At 35.6% G+C, this 24,759-nt stretch overlaps 1 protein-coding gene and 1 non-coding gene across 4 annotated transcripts in view; one reads left to right on the forward strand and one right to left on the reverse strand.

The window, feature by feature from the left end:
- Scaf11 (SR-related CTD associated factor 11) overlaps window positions 1-24,759 on the reverse strand; it is an 83,775-nt gene that overhangs the window by 54,202 nt on the left and 4,814 nt on the right. The gene's annotated exons all lie outside the window — the stretch shown is intronic.
- Trnaa-agc (transfer RNA alanine (anticodon AGC)) lies at window positions 4,032-4,104 on the forward strand. Its single transcript has one exon. It is a non-coding gene; the product is annotated as a tRNA-Ala (tRNA).

Consider the following 24,759-nt stretch of genomic DNA (forward strand, 5'->3'; position numbering starts at 1 on the left):
TTCTCTTCATTTTCCCTAAAGTAAAAGGCAAAAAGTTAAAACATTTCTGAACAACTAAACTGATCAACTTCTACTAATATTTTATTAAAAGGACAGAATCAGATTCCCAGGATAAAAAGGAAAAAAGAACTGGGACATACAAATGGCCATAAAGAAAATTACTACCCAGTCTCAAATCTAATCCTGCCATTGCAGAATCTATCACTAAAGGGCACTGATATGAAAAATGGGAGCCAGCGCTAAATGAAAGAGATTCTGGGGAAAAGTGACAGCTGCCTCTGTGTTGGGCATAATTAAGACAAGAACAAGGTACATTTCATGCAGATGCTAAATACTTTGTTGATTTGTATGACTAAGGTGTTTGTCAGCTTTTTTGCTGCTGTGACTAAAGGATCTGACCAGAACAATTATAGAGGATGAAAAGTTTATTTGGGAGCTCACAGCTTAAGAGGCCTCAATCCATAGACAGCAGGCTCCATTCCTTGGGGGCTCAAGGTGAGGCAAAACAAAATGGTGGAAGAGCATGGTAGAGGGAAGCAGCTCACATGATGATTAGGAAGCAGAGAGAGATTACCACTTGCCAGATACAAACATGTACCACAAAACCATGCCTCCGATGCCTTACCTCCTCCAGGCACACCCCACCTGCCTTCAGTTACCACTCAATCTCACCAGGTGATTAATTAATTGATTGGGTTAAGTCTCTCATAACCCAATCATTTCCCATCTCGAATGTCTCACACGTGAGCTTTTGGGGGAACACCTCACATCTAAATCTTAACATAAGGTTCTCAGATAACTCACAAGAACCTCTCTTAGATAATCTATTCCTCTCTATCCTTTATCTCCAGCCCTCTATCAAAGACAAACAAGTCTCCCAATTCAACACTGCATTCAATAAAATTCACATATTCAGTGAGGCACTCTGACTGATATACTTCAATAATAACCTGGGCACTATTGTCTTGCAATAATAAGCATTCAAATGTTGACCATTACTCTTAATGTAGAATCATCCACTTCGAGCCCTCCATAAAACCACTGAGCACCTCTCACTTATTTACTAAAATATTAGGTCCTCCCTTGAAGAAAATGATTTTCCCGGGAGAACCATAAGAAAGACTCTTATTGATGTCCAGGGAAGGCTACTATCTAACATCCTGAAAAATGAAAATCTAGCTGTTTTTGTAAATAAAGTTTTGATGCAGCACAGCCAATACTTACTTCTTTTGTATTTTCATTTCTATCAACAGCTCTATTTCACAGCAACTTTATAACCACCAAAAAATAGGAAAACTGTGATAAATAAAACAAACATTGAATAATTTTTTTTTGTAATGGACTCATTTACATGCTCTGCTTTCAGCTCCTCTGCACATCAGTTCCTAGAAATACTTACTAGTTCAATTTCTGAAAAGATTATCAATAATTTGGTTGACTATTGGCAGTTGATAGACAACAGCAATTTCTACAAACCTTTCATATTCAATTCCTCTGATATGGGCTATACTCAGAAAAGATCTTTATTGACCAAGAATTTATTGATCAATGAATAATTTTTTATTGATCAATGAATAATCTTTGATATTGTTTCTTACCAAACAAACTGAAAATTAAGAACCCAACGTTGTCCATGCTTATAGGTCTTACAACAAAATGAATTTCATTTATCAATCCACAAATTAAAGCTAGGTCTCAGAACATTTCTAAAATTCTTGCCCAGTATCTGCAATAGCAAGTAAGTGCCAAAATAGTCCAAAATATGAAGCATGTTCCTTCATGCTATGTTATATGATGACCAATGTCTTAATTACTAATTATTTTTAAATGATTTTAATTATTTTTAAAATAATTATTTATTTATGATTATTTAACTAATATTTTTAATGATTAAAATTAATGAATAAAAGATCTTCACAAAACTTCAGAGTATATATGTTGATTTGAAAATAGAAAGTTTTCCAAAAGTATTATAATTGTTATAGAGTTCATGAAAACTAAAAGAGAAATTAATTATCCTACATACTTCTTCATTTAATGTAGCACCTCCTTCTCAAGAGTTTGCACTGTTACATATGATAGGACCATATATATTTTGGAAAAAAATGATAAAATATAATTCACAAACTGCTTTTAACTATGACCATAAAGAGATTCAAGGTGCCGTTTCATTCTAAAATATGTAAAAAGTGAGGTCAAGAGTTCCAGTTCTGGAATAAACACACACCAATTTGCTAATTTCACTAAATGAAACTATAAAGACTCAAACAGAATGAATGGAGCAGTGACATGAAGATTAAGAAGTAAATAACATCTGGGCCCAGTGGCTCAGGAGGCTGAGGCAGGAAGATCACCAGTTCAAAGACAGCCTCAGCAACTTAATATGAGGCCCTCCGCATCTCAGAAAAATCCTGTCTGTAAATAAAATATAAAAAAGGATTGAGGATGAGGCTCAGAGGTAAAAGTACTGCTGGGTTCAATCCCTGGTACAATAAAAAAAAAAAATATATATATATATATAAAAAATAATAGGAGGGTTGGGGAAGAGACCAGAATCCAATATATCATCAAACTGACAGTAAGTTTACCGTTTTCCCCACCCAGAAACCCCTGGTCTAGGCTTAATGGAGCCTGAAACATAGAAAACGGACACTGGTAATATCAGAGAGAACTTTATGGGAGGAAATCCTTGTAGATCTATCTGAGAAATGAGAAAGGACTCTCTCAATGCTGAAGAGGAGAAAGGATTATTACCACCACCACTCCTACCTTTTACTCATTTCTTAAGTGCCAGTCTTCAGGTAATCCTATGGTGGTGGTGGTGGCTACAACATAAGCAGCAGTAGGAGCCTAAAACTGAGAGGAACCATCCTCACAAACTAAAGAAACTCTGGGCCGTTTTTGTCCATTTTTCTCCTGTCTTCCTATCACATGGATACAGACATAGTTTATACAAAATGGATTAGAGGAAAATTGCCCTTTCCAGCCAAAGGACAGAAAAGAGGGTCTTAGAGATCCAGAAAATACCATGAATATAACAGAGGAAAGAACTTGGAAAAAAGAATGGTATCTGTTTAAGAATTCCTACTTCATCCCTCAGTTATACATAAATGTAGATTTAACCTAAGCAGCATACCATAGATACTGAAAAACAAAATATGAGATAAACACTCATGCAGTTCACATACTGGCTACTGGGTAGTGCACAAACTAAGACAATCAACAGAAACAAACACCAAGATGATACAGATGTTAAAGCAATGGGTAAATTATCTACATGAATTATCTAAAGGGTGGAAAATGATTTCTAAAATAGGGTATTAAAAAGCTTAAATTATTCTTAAATTCAAAGACTAAAAACAAATCACAGTTAAGAACTGGATGAGGGCTGGGGCTGTAGTTTGCCACACATGTGTGAAGCACTGGGCTTGATCCTCAGCATCATATAAAAATAAATAAAGAAACTGTGTGTTCATCTACAACTAAAAAATATATATATTAAAAAAATAATTAGATGATATAAAGAACCATGGAAATTTTAGAACTAAAAAATACAGTAAGTGAAATTTAAAAACATGCTACCTAGACTCAATAGCAGAATGGAAATGAAGAGCAAAGAATCAATGCATTTGAAAAATATAACAATAGAAATATATCCAATCAAAACAAAAACAAAATATGAAAAAGATTACTAATAAGTCTTGGGAACTTGTGAAGCAATAAACACCAAACCAAACACTAATATTTATGTCCAGAGACCAAGGAGAAGAAAATGAGAGAAGTGGTGGTGGCAGTGGTAGTGGAAAAGAAAAAGAAATAATAATTATAAACTAGAAACTTCCTAAAATCTGGTAAAACTATGTACTCAAAAGCTTACAACCCCAGAAAGATCAATCTTAATGAAATTCATGCCTGAATACATTATAGTCAAATTGATGCAAATTGTTTTTAAAAAATGAACTATTTAGGAGAAAAAGTAAAGGTAAGTGATTCAAATGACTGTAATTTCTCACCAGAAACCACATGAGGGCTGGAGTTGTGGCTCAGCGGTAGAGCACTCGCCTAGCATGTGAGAGGCCCTGGGTTCGATCCTCAGCACCCCATATAAACAAAATGAAGGTATTGTGTCCAACTACAACTAAAAAATAAACATTTAAAAAAAGAAAAATAAACTACATGAGCCAGAAGGAAACAGAATAATATCTTTAAATGCCAAATAGGAAATCACTATAAACCTAAAAAGACCCTCCTCTTTCTAGCTAAAATATCCTTCAGGAATCAATGTAAAATCAGATATCCTCAAGTGGAAAAATGGTAAGAGTTCTTTTCCAGCTTTAGAAGAATTACTAAATGAAGTTTTTTAGTCAGAGGAAACAGAACACCAAGAATAATGGAAGAAAAAGAAAAAATGGTAAATATCTGCATAAATATAATGAACTGCTCTCACCTTGAATTTTTAAAACTGTTTGACAAGAAAAGCAAATATTTGCTGGGTGCAGTGGCACACACCTGTAATCCCAGTGACTCAAGAGGCTGAGGCAAAAAGGTCGCCAGTTCCAAGCCAGCCTTGGCAACTTAGGGAGACACTATCTCAAAACAGGAGGGAAAAAAAAAGTTAAATGCCCCTGGGTTCAATCCCTAATACTACAAGGGAAAGGGAACAAATATTTACAACATTTTCTGGTGAGATATACGTAGATATAATACAAGATAATGACACCATAAAGAGAAAGAACAAAGGAACCTACATGGTGGTTAAGTTTTCTACATTTTCACTTGAAGTAGTAAAATATTGATTCTAAGTAGAATGAAAAGTAAAAAATTAAGTATATATATATTTTCTAATCCCCAGAGCTATCACTAAAAAAGTAGACAGTCAAAAGAACAATAAACTAAAATTTTAACACTAAAAAATGTTCAAATAACTGAAAGAAGCTACAGAACAAAAACAGAAGTAACAGAAAATGATATAGTAATCCTAAATCTAAAAACACCAATAATTAAAATATGAGATACACAGCAGAAGCAATATAACATTAAACTGCTTGTCAGAAAAGGACTCAAATCAATAATATAAACTCCTACCTTAAAAATCTAGAAAAAAAAGCAAAATATATGCAAAGTAGACATAGGAAAATATAAAGAATAGAAATCAATAAAATGGTAAAACAGAAAAAAAAAAAATCAATAAAACCAAAAGCTCATTCTTTGAAAAGATCAATAAGATTTAAATCTCTACCAAGACTGATGATAACAGGAATTACCCTAGAACTATTTAAAGAAATTGAATTTGTAGTTAAAAGCCTTCCAAAAAACAAGCCTCTAGGCCCAGATAATTTCCCTGGTGAATTCTACTAAATATCTAAGAAAGAAATAACATCAAATAAACATAATCTCTTCCAGAAAATGGAAAATGAGAAGTTCTCAGCTCATTTTATGAGTCCAGCATTATCCTAATACCAAAAAACACAAAGAAGAAAATTCTATACTAGACTTTTATCAAAATTCAAAAAAAACCAACAAAAAAAAAAAACCCTATGATACATTCAGAATACAATGTGGCAATAAGAAGGTAGGAACTAGTATTTCACTCAAGGAATTATAATGAATAGAAGAAGCCTGTCTCAAAAGGATACATGTTATACAATAGATTTTTGGATAAAGAAAATGTGTGGGGGCTGGGGTTGTGGCTCAGCAGTAGAGCACTTCGAGGCCCTGGGTTCGATCCTCAGCACCACAATAAATAAGTAAATCAAATAAAGGTATCGTGTCCAACTAAAACTAAAAATAAATAAATAAACAAACAAAGAGTAAAACTATGGCATTTGCCAATAAATGGTTGGAATTGGAGAATATCATGCTAAGCTAAATAAGCCAATCCCACAAAACCAAAGGCCAAATATTTTCTCTAATATGCAGATGCTAATTCACAATAAGACGTGGTGCATTAGGGAAGAGGAAGGGATGTGGGAATAGGAAAGATAGAATGAAAGAGACATTATTACTGTATGTATATATGTGACTACATGACCAATATGATTCTGCAACATATACACTCAGAATAATAAGAAATTATATCCCATCTATCTATGATAGCATTCTACCGACGTGTAACTAATTAAAACAAATTTTTTTAAAAAAAATTTAAAGGACACATTATATAATTGCATTTATATGACACTCTTTGTGAGTGGTATGATTTTTCCCAACCTTTCTACTTCAGTCTGTGTATGTCTTTTCCTGAGATGAGTCTCTTGGAAGCAGCATATTGTTGGAGCCTTTTTTTTTTCCTTGATCTAATATGCTAGCCTATGTCTTTTGATTGGTGAGTTTAGGCCATTAATATTCAGGTTTATTACTGAGAAATTATTTATATTCCCAGCCATTTTTTTATTATTATTTTTTATTTATTTTTATTTATTTTTGTTAGTTAACTTGACTTGGTTCTCCTTTGATTAGTTTTTCCTTTAGTGTAATACCTCCTTCTACTGATTTTCATAGTTGCTTTTCATTTCCCTTCATGAAATACTTTGCCAAAGATGTTCTGTACTGCACGTTTTCTAGCTGTAAATTCTTTTAACTTGTTTATCATGAAAGGTTTTTATTTCATCATCAAATTTAAAGCTTAATTTTGCTGGATACAAGATTCTTGGTTGGCATCCGTTTTCTTTCAGAGCTTGATATATGTTCTTCCAGGATCTTCTAGCTTTCAGGGTCTGGGTTGAAAAATCTGCACATAACCTAATTGGTTTCCCCCTATATGTAATCTGATTCCTTTCTCTCATGGCTTTTAATATTCTCTCCTTATTCTGTATGTTGGGTATTTTCATTATAATGTGCCTTGGTGTGAATCTGTTGTGATTTTGTATATTTGGTGTCCTATAAGCCTCTTGAATTTGGTTTTCCATTTCGTTCTTTATGTTTGAAAAATTTTCTGATTATTTCATTGAATAGATTGTTCATTCCTTTGGTTTGAAACTCTATGCCTTCCTCTATCCCAGAAATTCTTAAATTTGGTCTTTTATGCTACTCCCATGTTTCTTGAATGTTCTGTCCATGGTTTCTTAACATTTTCACTGTGTAGTCTACATTCTTTTCAAGATTATATATTTTGTCTTCATTGTCTGATATCCTGTCTTCCAAGTGGTCTAATCTGTTGGTGATGCTTTCAATTGATCTTTAATTTGGTTTATTGTTTCTTTCATTTCAAGGATTTGTTTGGTTTTTCTTTAGGACCTCTATCTCCCTATTAATCTTTTGCTTCCTGTATTTGTTTATGTAGTTCTTTGTCAAAATTATCTTTTGCAGCCTGTATTATTAGCTCTCTTGTATCACTTTTTAATTCACAGAACATTTTAATTATGTGCAACCTGAACACCTTCTCTGTCATTTCATTTGCTATGCTGGCCATGGATTCTAATAAATGTCGTATCTTGACTCGTCTGGGGCACTTTCTCCCTTGTCTTTTCATGCTCATGTGTCTTCCCTTCTAACACTGTGGATCAGAGGCATACCATTTTTACCCTATAGGCTTATAGTGCCCCTGTAGGGTTCCAATACCTCTCCTTTGAGGGGAAGGACAATGTTAACAGATCCCAGTATAAACAATATACAACCCAAAAAACAAATAGTTGTATTTAAGATGTTTATAGTTTGGTCACGATGTACAGAAATGGTGAATTCAATTATTATCTACAATATAATCAGTGGGTTTGTATCAGGGTTTACAGTTTCTGATAGTGAACAAACAACTGGGGCGAGGTGTTGAAAAATATGCTGAGGAAGTAGGAGGTGAAGATATAGAGTTATTATATCTTAGAAAATGTGAAAGAGAAATCTAAAGAAGAAGGTTAGTAGCAAGAGACTAGAGAGGAAATAATTTTGGGTAGACAAGTGAGTGAGAAGACAGAGTACATAGAACACACACACATATATTAAGAAAAATAAAAAATGTTAAAATAGTAAAAACTGGAGGGAAAAAAAAAGAATATAACACAACTGTAATATACTATTCAGTCATCCCAGTCTTCAATATCCTAATCCATGCAAAGTACTTGATTTCACATGTTAGGGATGTGACGGTCAGAGGGAAAAGGAAAAAAAAAAAACAAGAAACAAGGATTGTTTTGGTTGGAGATCAGTATCTTTCCTGCTTCCCTTCTCATCCAATAGGTGGGATTGTCTGTTGTTAGCTAGTATCTTTACCATCAGGTTGGTAAAGGTAACCAGGGAAGGAGGGTTGGTCCTAGGTGAAGGGCATCTAGAAGTGGGGTGTGGCACCTAGAGACTGCACCTCAAGAATCTCTTTTTGGGCCTGCTCCTGTGATGTGAGCACCTCATCTTACCTCCTTATCTCACCTGAAGACCTCCCAGTTCCTGGACTCTGTGTTAGTCTCACACTTACCCTCTCCCTTACTGCTTCCTAATATGGGACCTTTCTCTCTGGGGCTCTTGTGTGTGGCACTTTGGGCGCACTGCGTACCTGACCCGCTGAAAGCTGTTTTGCGTTGAGCGGTCACTGTACCGTATTAGCGGCTGCTGGGAAAATGGGAGAGTTAGAAACTGGGTACCCGGGCAGCCGAAGTTCCAAGCTGGGAGTTGCCCCCACTAAAGATGGTGATGAAGGTGACCCAAGATGGAGACGATTGCTTTCAGCAATGGAATCTCGGGTTGGGTGGGGGGAGCTGGGTGATGGCATTGGATGTAGAGACTAGCTCTGTGGCATGCAGTGTGTGGCTATTGGCTGTCTTCAGAGCCTGTTTGAAGCTCCCAGGTGCAAACAAGCTACCGCATGTAGGGGACTATCTCCATTGCTGCAGAGTCCCAAAATGGAGGTGACTGGGGGAGCCCCACATTGGTATATAGGGATCCACACGGGAGAGGCAGTCAGAGATCCTGCACATTGGTAGCTGCCGGGTGTCCTGTGTGGGAGCTGCATCCAGGATTTCTGCTCCAGTGGGTAGCCGAAAGTTCTGTACAAATGCTGATACCCATGGTCCCACTGGGGTACCCAGTAGTCCTGCGTGGGCAAGTAGTTGGAAGACCTACTCTGACACTGAGGCCTAGAGCCCTGCACAGGCACAGTGGCCGTGAGTCCTGTGCAGTAGCAGGAATATCGCTGGCAGGGAAGCAGTATTCTCACCACTTGAGTCCCAGGTCACAGAGCAACACAGAATTCTGCCCCTCTCTGGCCCGCCATCTTGGAGCTCCCCACACTCTTAAAAAATTATATCAGAACAATGTGCCAACAGTTACCTGGGTTAGGGGAAGGTGTAAATATGAAGATAACATGAGGGAGAGTTTGGAGATAGAACCACTCTGAATCCTAACTGTGGTGGTGGTAAAATAAATCAATTAAACTCACAGACCTATTCATCCAGAAAAGGTCAATTCTACTGTGTATCAATATATTTTTGTTTAATTTAAACCCTAACCCAAGAGCAATTATGGACTAGAAAATAAATGAATATTTTCAACAAAGGTACTTTTTCACTGACATCTTCACAGTTTCAAGTCTTTCCAATGGGTCTAATTATCACCAACACAGAACCCATCCAAAGTATATCTACATAGGTGATTAAGAGGTTATTTGAATTTTCTATCTCTAGTTCTTACATTTTCTATAGCACAGAAAAGTCTAGAAATAGAGTATCTATATAACTTTTACAGAAATTAAAACCAGAAAATAGCTTAGTGATAAAGGGTTGCCTAGCATGCCCAAGGCCCTATGTTTGATCCCCAGCACTGTATGGGAACAGGGACCCAAGTAGAATTCAAAATCTCTACCACATTCTAAGTAAGAACTGTAGAAACAGATCAATTCCAATCCTGTAGTGATGGTACAGAAATGACCAATTCTGCTTTACTTTGGAGAAGACATCCACTACAGCTGGCTCCCAGGTAGGTTACACTCTTACATAATAGTAAGAAAAAATATCACCATAATGCAGTACTTCAAAAGAAAAAACAAACGTTTACGTGCATAGATAATATACCATAAAAGAGTCTGATAAAGAAATCATAATACAATAGATCTCTTCTATTTCTCTGAACGAGAAACAATTACAGAATAGTAGCATGTTATATGTTCTCCAAAAATTAAAATATATTTAAGCAATTCTTCTCTCACAGCCCCTACCTAAGATATACAGAAGGAAACAGAAAAGGTTATTTACATAAACTTCACTTATCCTCAAGATTCTCCCCCATTTACTAAAGTATAATGACATAACTAATTTAAATGAAAAAGTCAAACCTAAAGATTTCACATTAACTTTCACACATCAGTAATTCCTTAATGTGTGTAATATATGAAGAGTTTATAGAAAAGAAAGGTTTACACTTAGAAAATGAAGCCTATGTTTATTAGAGACAAAAAGCAAAAAAAAAAAAACAGGGAGATGTTATTGCCTCATCATACAACCACATCTCCCAAGAAGACTTATAGGAGTCACTTGGTAATAAAAGCACTATACTCTCACATCTGGCAAGCAAAACATCAAAGAGAAGAAAGGCATCCTGCTAAATTTTTATCCTTCTAACCAGAACAGGAAAATTATCAACTGTATCTTTACTTTAACCTTTCGTCCACATTAGAAAGACTTCTGAGCCAAATGGCAATACCTCCGTATCCACCTACCTCCCAAAAAAAAGAAAAATGGGAATATGGGAATATTATGCAGGACACAGAAATTTACTTCCCAAATTACTGGAGGCTGTGAAGTCCAAGATCAAGGCACTAATAGGTTTGATGTCTGGTATGGACCCAGTCTCTGCTTCCAAGATAGTGTCTTGAAGTTATGTCATCATATAATAAAAGGAATGGAAGGGCAAAAGGGGCCCAGTTAGTTCCCTCCAGCCCTTTTATATAGTACCAATTCCACCCACGAGGGCAGATTCTTCATGGCCTAATCAACTCCCAAAAGCTCCATCTCTTTATATTCTTGCATTAGGGATTAAATTTCAACATGAAATTTGCAAGGGACACAAACATCCAAATGATGGCAAAAATCCTGGAATTAATTAAAACAAATGACCCTATACAAATGCTTGTTACAGAAAAATGGAATGGATTTCTTCTACAATATGAAAAAAGGGATAACATTCAAAACACTGCTTCTAAATTTTATCCTGTTCTATTTATTTTGTCCTGTTCTAGTTAAACAAAAGTATAAACACATTACAGTTTTAACTCTAGAAAGGAGTCTCTTTTATTGCAAATACTAAATGTTACTGGTTGATTCCTTGACAAATGATCACTTTCGTCATAACAATTCTTTACAAATTGATACAAATAACTCACCTTCCAAGTTATTATCTCAGATAGAGAGAAATGCATTTATTATGATATGCAAATATATATAGATGTACATCAGTGTGTCTTAGGTGAATATTTCACAATGTAGTTCAATTTACAATATAGCAGTTCAATTTACAATAGCTAAACTATGAAACCAACCTGTGGTACATACACACAATGGACTATTACTCAGCCTTTAAAAAGGAATGAAATATGGCATCTGCAGATTAATGGATGGAGCTGGAGAATATCATGCTAAGCAAAATAAGTCAAACCCAAAAAAACAAAGGCTGCATATTTTCTCTCATAGGCAGATGCCGATTCATAATGGGTGCAGGAGTAGGGAAGAATGAAGGAACCTTGGAATGTGCAAAGGGGAGTGAGGGAAGAGGCAGGGATGTGGGGATGGGAAGGATGATAGAATGAAATAGACATGATCACCCTATATACGTGTATAATTACACTACCATTATGACTCTACACCATGTAAACAGCCAGAGGAAGAAATTGTATTCCATTTTGTACAATGTATCAAAATGTATCCACTGTCATTAGAACTAATTAAACAAATTAGAACAAATTAAAAATAATAAAGAAGCATTTCACAATCCTATGCCTCTGAATTATAACTATTCTAACCCAGATATTCATTATATTACATATTATACAAACTTAAAAAATAATATCATATATTAGCTAAGTCAGGTATTGATACAAACACTGGAATTTTCTCCTAATGTAATCTTATTACAAACACTACAATCGTCTATGATCTGGACTTCTAAGTACAATTTTCATATCATTTTTAGTTACTACTTTCTAACAAGTCAAAAATAATCTCATTGACAAGGAGATATTCCATTTTTCACAAAATTAAGTGAGCTACAAAAGGAGTTTGGAATATTACTCACTAGCCCTTTGCTAGATAATAACACAAATAATAATCTAAATCACTAGAAATTAGAAGTATTCAGACAATGAAAAGTGTTAACAGTATCCATGATTCAAATAACTGCAAATTTGTTAAGCTAATAACTGCCCTATACATCACTATATAACAAGATCCAGCAGCATACCCTCCAAAGCAGTGCCTAATGAACTCTTTGAACAAATTGTTTATATTTATGCCTAACAACCACAGCACATATTATTTGTCATGCACAGTTTCAAGGGTGTGTGCACTCTCATTCTCCATATATGTATATGTGCATATATGTCCCTTTGTATGTGTATATCTCACTATGACCCCTGGTATTAACTTCATTTTACATAATTACTACTGACAAAGGTCCCCCACTGCTGATCTGCACAGCAAGCTCATTAATCCCCATGGAGAAGCAGCAGAGGAGCCATGAAGCAGTGGCCCAGGAGGGCTGGATTGCAGGCAGGGAGCACTGGTGATGGCTGCAGGGAACCTACCACCTGATATGGGCCTGAGGCACTGCAAGCCAAGATAGAGGTAAGCCAGGGCCTGCTGACTTGTTACCCTTTGTGGGGACTCCCATACAGCATGGCTGCCACAGCCCAAAATCCCTGATCATCCATGATCTGCCAACTTCAACATTCTGCTTCCCCACCAGAGGCAAATCTAAATAGGATTGCAGGACTAACCAACAGCATAAGAACTTTTCTAAACCCTGATTAGCACAAATTTGGATCAATAACATGGACCCAAGTGCTATATGAACCCCTAGACTAGCACATACTCAAGTGGCAACCCCTTATCGGGTCCCCTCTCACCCTGTGGGAGGTTCTGTTTCTATTCACACTTAAGTAAATCTACTTTTATACAGACTCATCCCCCTTGGGAGACAAGAATCCATAAAGAAGAAACTGGTGATCGAGCTGCTTCAACACTGTAGGGCAGAGTCCACCAGTAAAACCTATAACACATTTCTTGGCTACAAAGGCCTGCAGCTTATGCAGACCCCACCTGCCAGCAGAAGCAAAGAAACTCTGGTTTCACCATCATTAACATCAATTTTTAAAAATATTTTTTAGTTGTAGTTGGACAACACCTTTGTTTTTATTTATTTATTTTTATGTGGTGCTGAGGATAGAAAACCGGGGCCTCACATGCGACAGACGAACACTCTACTACCACTGAGCCACAACCCCAGCCCCTCATTAACATTATTTTATAGTGGAAACATTCCTAGCAAGTGGTGGAGCTGGAAATGAAATCCAAATAATCTGGCTCCACTGTGCTCTTAATCATGATGCTATACTGCCTCTCTAATAGAAAAACTGAGATTTTTTAAAGGGTCATAAATCACTACTATGGTTCAGATATGGTTTGAGTGTGCCCCACCCAACAAGGCTTCATGTGTTAGAAGCTTGGTCCTCAATGTGGCAACACTGGGAGATGGTGAACATTTAAAAGATCAAAACTAATGGGAAGTCACTAGGGGGGCTGCCCTCAAAAGAAATTGATGGGATCCTAGCTAGTTCTGAAGAGATGGTTGTTATGAAAGAGTAAATCTAACCCCTGAATTGCAATCTAGCTTCCTATTTCATCCTGTGATCTCTTCCTCTCATATGCACTCCTACCACTGTAATGTCATCCACTATGAAGTCCTCTACTAGAGCCAGGTCAAGGGTGACACCATACCCTTGAACCTTCAAACTGTGAGCAAAAAAAACCTTTTTTATGAAGTACATAGACTCAAGTATTTCATTATAGTAATAGAAAGAAACAAATACAATCATCCAACTCACCTGAACACCACCTCTTTATAATATTTAAGTAATTTTAAAGTAACATCTACCTAAGATCAGTGGTAATAGTAGGTACCTCTTTGTTCCATTTATTGTTTAAACATTAAACAATTTATTGCTTTCCAAGCTCTTTTAGTACAAAAAAAAACAAAACAAAACTCCAAAAACAAACAAAAAACCACCTGATACTAGAATAATTGTATCACAATAGTCCATCTCTATTATCTTCCAACATATCACCAGTATTCCCCTTCCAACACAGTATTTGGGAAAACAATTCATGATAAGAAACCCGTTGTGTGGGGGCTATAGCTGTAGCTCAGTGATATAGCACTTGTCCAACATGCCAAAGGTCCTGGATTCAATCCCCAGCACTGCCAAAAACAAAGTAAAGCAGAAAGCCAGGTGTTTTTTGCTAATTATTTTGGGGATGCTATGAACTGAGCTCAGCCTTAGTGCATGTTAACATGTACTTTTTTTAAAATTGTAGATGGACACAATACCTTTATTTATTTATTTTTATGTGATACTGAGGATAGAACTCCATGCCTCATACATGCTAGATAAGCACTCTATTACCTACTGTGCTAAAACCCCAACCCCTAGCATATACTCCTAACACTGAGCTACACAACCAAGTGATATATAAATCAGCAAACAAAGAAATATTGTCAAAATACTGTCAAAGACTATATACTATTAGTTCATTTTTTTTCTTCTTTTTCTAGTGTTGGGAATTAAACCCAGGGCCTCATGCATGCTAGGCAAGCACTTTACTACTGAGCAATATCCCTGGGCCCTAATAACAATTTTTTAAAGTGGCCAACTCAAACTATAAAAAAATCTTTAGAGATAGAGTAATATTAAGATTTTCTCCTAAATGTAATCTTACTACAAAAGCTACAAACTGACTGTATTTTGTTTTCTCTCTTTTTTGGAGGGAGACGGTACAGAGGGGCAGGACTGGGAATTGAAGCAATGGGAGTTTAATACTAAGCTACATCCCCAAATCTCTTCATTTTTCATTTTGAGACAGGGTCTCACTAAGTTGTTTAGGGCCTTGCTAAATTGCTGAGGCTAACCTGAAATTTAGAATCCTCCTGCCTCATCCTCCCAAATTATTGTGATTACAGGCATGTGCCACCATGCCCAGCAGTAAACTACTTTTTCAAGTGAAATTTGTAACTGATCATTCTTCTGTTATGATCACAGTAACTAGTTAGCCTACCCTAATAAATGAGTTATTTGACACTAAAAAGTATATTAGTAAGTTATTAATAGAAAAGGGAATGGAAAAAAAGTGAAAAATGACAAATTCATTCCTAAAACAAAACTATTTTAAATGATGAGATTATCCTGAGAATAATCTTATAAATTTATGCCTAAGAAATAATCCTGAAATTAATCCAAGTTCCCTAAAGGTATATAAAAATAATCCCTAAACAAGCAACCCCTTAAAGCTCTGAAATTCATGCCCCCAAAACTGAACACCATTATCCCATTTTCTGAAGGATAAATATTATCTACCCACATTGAATAAATGTGTTCTAATTTTTAATCTCATTTCCCCTCAGTTATTCTAGTTATAGATTAATTCTAGGTTGTTCATGTGTCTAGTTTAGTCTGAAAATTTGGGATATATTCTCCCTAGTCTATTGGTTTTCAAATTTCTGCAGGTTTTTGTTGTTATGGTGGTGGTGGTGGTTTGTTTGTTTGTTACTGGGGATTTAACTCAGGGGCACTTGACCACTAAGCCATACCCCCAGCCCTATTTTGTATTTTATTTAGAAACAGGGTCTCATTGAGTTGCTTAGCACCTCACTTTTGCTGAGGCTAGCTTTGAACCCGTGATTGTCCTACCTCAGCCTCACAAACCACTAGGATTACAGGCATGCACCACATAAAATTTCTGCAGTTTTATGAACATTTAATTCAAATTTATTTTCAGATATATTTTAGGATATGGTTTTGGCCAAAATGAAGTAGTCCTACCATAACCTATCTCAAATATCTGGACAAAATACTAAAAGAAACTAAACAGAGAACTCTGAAGTATAAATAAAAGCAAGCAGAATACAGAAGGGAGTAAAAACTTTACAGAACTGAACTACATTGAGTGTTCCTGTTTTATTTTTAATCTTTTCTCTATTGACTTTGTCCCATGGGTGGCTACACAGTGGTAGCAGCAGCACAGGTAACACAGTCTGACAGAAACCCCATTTTTCTGGAACCAGGAAAAGGGAACTCTACAGGTGAAAATTCCTGGAAAGGGAGCAGGAAAGACAGGACTCTTTAATTCTCTACAAGAACTTATACAATTACTGGGCTGGGGTTGTGGCTCAGAGGTACAGCGCTCAGCTAGCACGAGTGAGGCCCTGGGTTCAATCCTCAGTACCACATAAAAATAAAATAAATATATTGTGTCCACATATAACTAAAAAATAAATATTAAAAAAAAGAAATTATACAGTTACTGGTTGAATTATGCATGCAATCAGCAAGCACTGAGAAGACCCCAAACAGTACAGCAAAGGCGTTTAACCAACTATAAACCACTGACTGTACACTTAAAATGGGTGAATTGTACAATATGTGAATTATCATGTATTAATGAGGGGTGGAGGTTGTACTGAGGCTGGATCTATTACCCCAGAAGTAAAACAAAATTTGCATTCTGAACCTAATGCCTTGACAGTTTGCTAAAAAACATTATCCAGAGGATTATCACAGGACCCAGAGTTTATACAATGTAACATTTTCCAGGATACAGTCCAAAATTACCTGGCATACAAACCACTAGGAAATATGACCAATTCACAAGAGAAACGACAATAAATAACTGCCAAATCCAAGATGACTCATACATACTAGAATTATCAAAGATTTTAGAACAGCTACCAGTTGAGTATCCTTAATTAGAAAATCCAAAATCTGAAACTTTGAGCAATAACATGATGCTATAAGTGAAAAATTCCACACTTGACTTCATGTGACATGTGACAATAAAAAGGCAGACACACTAAAAATAATGTTAAAAAATTACTTCCAGATTATGTTGCAAGGTATACCTAAAACAAATTTCCTACTTAGACTTGGTTGGTTCCATCCTCAAAATATCTCATATATATGCAAAGATCCAAAAACCCAAAAGAACAATATGAAATACTTCGGGTCCCAAGCATTATGGACAAGGAATACTCAACTTATATTACAACTATACTCCATGGAGGGCGGGGGTGGGGGTGGGGGAGGTGGGGGACGGGGCATACTTCTGGCAAAAAAATGGAAAGGCTGAAATTCCAACTACAGAGAAAGTAACTATAAAAAAGATACAGAATTTTTCAAGATGATACATTGTCTGAAACAAAAATAAAAATGCAGGGCTGGAAGTGTAGCTCAATGGAAGAGCATTTGCCTAGCATGCATGCCCTGTGTTTGATCTTGTGGGGGTGGGGAAGCAAAGGAAAGAATTCATCCATAAACATAAAGCTAAATTATAGGAATAATAAGAGTCTTGGGGTCCTGTAGATAAAACCAAAAGTTCTCTTTATGTCAAAAGAGAGAAATTTGGTACATAAAAAAATATTGTAAGAAATAATATCCAAAACTTCCCAAACTTGGAGAAAGATACAAAATTATAAATGTGAAAATCTCACAGAACACCAAACAGAATAAATGTAAAGGTAAAACATGCCCAGACAAATCATAATCAACTTCAAAAAAGCAAAGAGAAAAAGAAAATCCTGAAAGTAGAAAAGCACTACACAGGAGAAATTAATGATTCAATTACTATTTCCTGTCACATCAAGAATCCATAAGACACTAAGTGGGACATCTCTAAAATTCAGAATTTTACATGTAAAGAAGAAATTCATCAAAAATGAAAGTATTTTAAAGACATTTCAGTAAAGAAAAAACTAAGACAATTTAATGCCAGAGACCTACTTTTTTTTTTTTTTTTTGAGAGAGAGAGAGAGAATGAGAATTTTTTTAAATATTTTTTATTTTTCGGTGAACACAACATTTTTATTTTATTTTTATGTGGTGCTGAGGATCGAACCCAGCGCCCTGCGCATGCCAGGCGAGCGCGCTACCGCTTGAGCCACATCCCCAGCCCCAGAGACCTACTTTAAAAGATGAACTCAAAGAAGTTCTTCAGGCTGAAGAGAAATAACAAATAAATTTGAAATTTCATTAAAGCACAAGATAAACAGTAAATAGCTTTTCTACTCTTACGATCTCCTAAATACATATGGTTTCTGAAAATAAAAATAACATAATTGATGGGGTTGTCATTACAAATATATGTAATTCTCTGACAACTATTCCATAATAATCACTGCAGAGTTGCCAGGCTTCTACATTTACTTCAAGTGGTAAAATATTAATTAAGTGCAAACATTTATGCGTATACATTATAATTCTCATTTTCAATAGAAATATTTGAGCCACATAATGTAAGTTTAAATTTTCTAATACATTAAAAGAGTTAAACAACTTAGTATATATACTATTAACCAGCATATCCAAAACATTATCATTTCAACATATAATCAATAAAAAACTTAAGTGAGAAATTTTACATTCTTTTTGGGAAATCTGGTGTATATCTTATACTTATAAATATCTCAATTTGAACAAACAACATTTTAAGTGCTCAACAGTCACATATAAGGTTATGGCCAATGGAATGTGAAGCACCCATGCAACCACTAAAAACAAACAAAAAAATACTACAGAAAAATAAGAATCAAAACACGAATACATAAATTTAAAGTGGAAAAACATACTTATATAACCCCAAAAAGGCAGAAAATATAGAGTAGCATATATTAACTATAACTATTAATAACTATATTAATCTAAATAGTTATTATATTAAATGTAAATGACATAAATAGTTATATATTAAATAACATCAATTAAAAGCTCATCTCCTCAACCAAAGGGTATGCACTCAGGACAATATGTCAGAGAAGTTCATGTTTACTAAGTCCCAAAGACTACTCATAAAGGCTCCTTTTCTGAAATGATTATTTTTCAAAAATATATTTTGACATACAGTTTGTGAATTTACTGTATTTCATGCCAAATGTATATGGCCCAGAAAAACAGAACCAGATAATTATTTGAATGGAGAATAGGTTCCTAAACATTCTCCTAAGAATATTAAAGTTAACCCATAAACCAATGACAAATTTGTACCTAATTAAAATTCAGTAGTTTGTGAAAAAAGAGATTATCAAACCTTTAAGAAAAAAAAAGTCTGAATTATATACCTATCTCTAAGAAATTCACTTTAATGATATAGATTAAAATAGAAGAATGGGAAGATATATCATACAAATGATAACCAAAAAAAGTTGAAGTGGGCATATTAATACAAAATATTTTAGACTTCTTTTAATGCTTGGTTGAATTTTCTTCCACTCTCTTCAGTTTTAATTTTATTTAATTCTATGGAAGTTTTGAAACAATAAGATATTTTGTTTAATGCTTCTCTCTCATGTTATTTATGGTAATGTCTAAGTAACTATTCCTAAAGAAATATGGTCTAATGCATTAAAGTTGTCCCATCTAAAAGGATTTTCAGGTGAATGGTAGCTTATGAATTCTTTTAAGTTATTAATATTTATTCCCTATTAGAAGAGTAGTTCTACAGAAACAATTTTCTTAACATTTTTACACACAAAATAGTACAATATGTATATTTATATTAAAAGACCATATATCATTTGTAGGCAGTTTAACTAATCCTAGAGAATTTTCAAAGCAGTGTTGCGTTGGCTTCTCTCTTTAATGTTTTTATTTCTGTTTTTGTATACTTTAAATTGCTGAACAACTACTGCAATCAGGGTACTGAGCCTGGCATTGGTATATAAAGACAGATTATGTTACTATACCCCTCTTCCCAGAACAAAGAGTAAAGCTGGAGAAATAGCATACAAGAAAGCATACACTAGCATAAATGCCAAATGTGAGTGCCAGTCAAGGAGTTTCTGAGAAATTCCTTGAGGGGAGCAACTCCTGACTATGAAAGAGTAAAAGGAGAAAAATGTAAAATGAAGAAATAATGCACACATGCTTTAAGAAGATGTTCAGGACTAATTTTGTTAGAAAGAATTCATTTGGGCTGGGGATGTGGCTCAAGAGGTAGCGCGCTCGCCTGGCGTGCGCCTGGCGTGCGAGCGGCCAGGGATCGATCCTCAGCACCACATACAAAGATGTTGTGTCCGCCGAAAAGATTCATTTGGGAAAGCAATAGGAGGTGAGGACAGAGAAATAATTATGGGCCAAAATGAAAAGAAACTTTAAGTCCAACGTAGAACCTGTGTTCTGTAAAAGGCAGAGAATTCCTAAGGAAAAGTCCACCTCTCTTTCATATACTTGAAAATGGTTTCTGAGATGTTTAAACTGGCGCATTGGTGGTTTTAAAGATAATGCAGCAGCACAAAAGAAAGTATGGAAAACTAGTTAGGAAAAAATGGAAAGGGCACTGGATGTCAAAAAAAGAAGGCCTATATTAATGTTTCAAGCAGCTCAATTCTCAACAGCTAAGCTATGGAACTAACCAAGGTACCCTTCAAAAGATGGATGGATAAAGAAAATGTGGTATATACACACAATGGAATATTACTCAGCCATAAAGAAGAATGAAATTATGGCATTTGCCAGTAAATGGATATAACTGGAGACTATTATGCTAAGTGAAATAAGCTAATCCCAAAAAACCACAAGTCAAATGTTTTCTCTGATATGCGGATGCTGACTCACAATAGGGGAGGGGAGGGGTTGACATTCACTGGATTGGATGGGGGAAATGAAGAGGGATAGGAATAGAAAAGAGTAGAATGAATCGGACATAACTTTCCTATGTTCATATATGAATACATGACTAGTGTAACTCCACATCATGTACAACCACAAAAATACATGACAGGTGTAATTCGATATCATGTACAACCACTATACATATTCCATGTATGTAAGATATGACAATCTACTGTCATGTATAACTAAAAAGAATAAAAATTAAAAAAAAAAAAAAAAGAAGGCGGCAGCCTGATGTTTCATCCCCAGACCTAACAGACAACATCAACAAAACTGGGGCACAGACTTGTGGCAGGAAAAGTACCTACTTTATACGAGGTAATGCTAGGTAGTAAATTAAATACTTCAGTATGCCTTGTCACATGTCATCCTCTTTATATTAAGGAGGTACTTTTTAAAAATATTAAAATACCATCAACATTGAACACAGAACATTGCATTAAAAAGACTTCAAACTCACTGAACAAATTAACTTAAGTATATGGAAAAGAGATAAAATTTGCTGCTGTTAGTACTAGACTTAGGTAAATGTTACGTAAAAATCAAAACAGGTAAAAGCTGGGGGTAGTGATGCATGTCTGTAATCCAAGTGATTCAGGAGGCTGAGGCAGGAGGAAAGCAAGTTCAAGACTAGCCTCAGCAGCCCAGCTGGTGGTGCATGCCTGTAATCCTATTGGCTTAGGAGGATGGTGAGTTCAAGATCAGTCTCAGCAACTCAGGGAAGCCCTGTCTCTAAATTACATATAAAAAAGGGTTGGATTTGGGGCTGGGGATGTGGCTCAAGCGGTAACACACGTTCGCCTGGCATGCGCAGGTCGCTGGATTCGATCCTCAGCACCACATAAAAATAAAATAAAGATGTTGTGTTGTATCCACCGAAAACTGAAAAATAAATATTAAAAAATTCTCTCTCTCACTCTCTCTCTCTGGAGATCTGGTTTGGTTAAGCGTCCCTGGGTTCAATCCCCAATACCACCAAAAACAGGAGAGAGAGAGACTAGCCTCACAGCAAGTTACCAAGCGCTTAAGCAAGTCAGTGAGACTCTTGTCTCAAAATGAAAAAAAAATAATAATAATTAAAATAAAAAGGAGCTGGAGAGTGCCTCCGTGGTAAAATGGCTGGGGATGCATCTTAGCAGTAGAGTGCCCCCTGGGTTCTATCTCCAATAACCTCAGGGGAGGAAACTGAGATACTAGTTGAGTCACCTAGAAAAGGTAACAATCAATATTGTCACCAGACCAAAGCAGGTTGATTCCTAAACCTGCATATTAAACTGAACTAATTTTTACCCTACTGTGAAAATTAGGATAAAAAGACACCCTTAAAAATATGGCTGAGGGCTGGGGTTGTAGCTCAGCAGTAGAGCGCTCTCCTAGCATGTGCGAGGCCCTGGATTCGATCCTCAGCACCACATAAAAAAATAAAGGTATAGTGTCCAACTACATCTAAAAAATAAATGTTTTAAAAAATATATATATATGGTTGAGACCAGGGCCCAGTGGCGGATACCTGTAATCCCAGTAATAAGGAGGCTGAGGCTGAAGGATCGCCAGTTCAAAGCCAGCCTCAGCAACTTAGCAAGGCCCTAAATAAGCAAGTTAGCGAGACCTTATATCAAAATAAAAAAGGGCTGGGGATGTGACTCAGTGGTTAAGTGCTCCTGGGTTCAATCCCTGGTACCAAAAAACTTGTGTGGGGGGGTTTGTGTGTATATAAGACTTAGAACTTGATAATATCAGGGGAAAAGGGGAAAAAGGAAATTAATCTTGTTCAGGGGAATGAAGGGGAGGGCGGGGGATGGGAATAGGAAATACAGTAGAATAAATTGGACATAACTTTCCTATGCTCATATATGAACACATGACCAATGTAACTCCACATCATGTTCAACTACAAGAATAGAATCAAAACTGTAATGGGTTGTACCCCATGTGTGTATAATATGTCAAAATACACCCTACTCTCATGTATATCTAAAAACAACAAATAAAAAAAAAATAGATGTTGATGTTCTCATTTAAGAAATTACATCTCAGGCTGGGGTTGTGGCTCAGTGGTAGAAGTATTTGCCTAGCATGTGTGAGGCACTGGGTTCAGATTCTCAGTACCACATGTAAATAAATAAAATAAAGGTCCATCAACAACTAATAAAAAAAATAACATCTTGATGTTCAGGATAATAAGGTCATACACACATGGACAGTTAGAATCTGCATGAAATTGTATTTTGTGTTTGGTTTCACTCACTTAACATTTGTTCATCTATCAGATGCCACTCAGTCATATTCTCTGTGTATATAGCATTTGCTATGTAATGTGAAAAGTCTATGAAGAATCCTTTCTTTTCCCAAAACAACAACAACAAAAAGCCCCTAAATAGGAAAATAGCTTTTTAAAAATACCAGCATTAATTGTAAGTAGAGTTCTACTAGATGACTTGGAGAATTTTCAAATGAGGCATTATTGAGTGACAAAAGCAAGATGCATAAAAACATGTAACATATGAACCTACTTTCATTTATAAAAAAAAAAAAACAAAGAAAAATTAATTTTGTCTTATCCCAAATACAGATGTAAGTCTTCAGAGGGTTTAAATTAAACAGTTGAGAACATATTTGAACACAAAAATCTATGGTATAACAATATTTTACCAAAAAAAAAAAAAAAGAATAAGTATAATCTTTAAAAGAACATGTCTGTATACTTCTATTCTGGCTGAGGTACTGCCCAAACCAATGAGCAAGCTGTCCATATTAGAGATAGTGATGGAGCCCAAAGTGAAGTACTGGAGCTTAATCAGTACAGTAAGATCCTCGGCATGAAGTATCTGAGAACTGTAGAGTTAGAAATGCATTGGAGACTGAGGGTGATTAGAACCTAAGTAGAGTCAAAAAGTTATATAACATAGAGGCAGGAGAGCAGCAATGTCCATGAGAATGGGAAACTGGCTATATACAAGGGATGAGATAAGTTAATATAGTAAGGATGATGGGAGCCAGGTTTCTTCATATAAGAGAAGGAAGTTATAAATTTGTAAAGGGAGAAAACTAATACAAACCTGTGGACTGAAACTGGTACAAACTCATGGTTTTCTACACATGAGTTTGTACCAGTGTCTGAATTTTGGTTCCTAAATGTCTTTCTACACTAAAAGAAACCACTTCTTGGAGTAATAGATGATTCCAAGGCTGTGGCAGGAAAAGTACAGATTGTATAGGCTGGAACATTTTCTTTTGTCAAAAAGTAAGGAAGTACTCAAAGCAAATGAAAAGAAAAAACACAAACTAGCCTGAAGGGCTTTCAGTGACCAATGCTGAGACAATTTGAGAATATATAAACAGCAATTTTCATAAGGAATGAGCTATTTTAACAAATTTAAAATACTTTCCCTCAAAATATATATTAATTACTAAAAGAAAAATCATCCCTCTACAGTGAGAAAGCTTGTAAGGCCTCATCTTAATCCCCATTATCAAAGTGCATGCACATCACCTGTAATGGGACAAATAAATTGTATGCTGACAGGATAAAAAGAGAACAACAATAAATCACTAGTGCCACAAGAACACAATCTGAATCTAACTATCAGACAAACCCAAATTAAGAGATATTTTACAACAAAACTGACTTGTAATCCTTAAAAAGTATCAAGATCATGAAAGTCAAGGTAAAACTGAGGGGTTGTTAGAGGAGTCTAAAAAATTGTTACCATTAAAGCCAGGTGCAGTGGCACACACCTACAATCCCAGCAACCTGGGAGGCAGAGGCAAGGGGATCACAAATTCCAGGCCAGTCTCAGCAATGTAGCAAGACCCTATCTCAAAATAAAAAACTTTTTAAAAAGGACTGGGGATGTAACTATCTGGTAAAGTACCCCTGGGCTCAATCCCAGGTACCAAAACAATAAAAA

The sequence above is a fragment of the Callospermophilus lateralis genome, chromosome 4, assembly GCF_048772815.1.
Source record: "Callospermophilus lateralis isolate mCalLat2 chromosome 4, mCalLat2.hap1, whole genome shotgun sequence".
Classification (NCBI taxonomy): Eukaryota; Metazoa; Chordata; class Mammalia; order Rodentia; family Sciuridae; genus Callospermophilus; species Callospermophilus lateralis.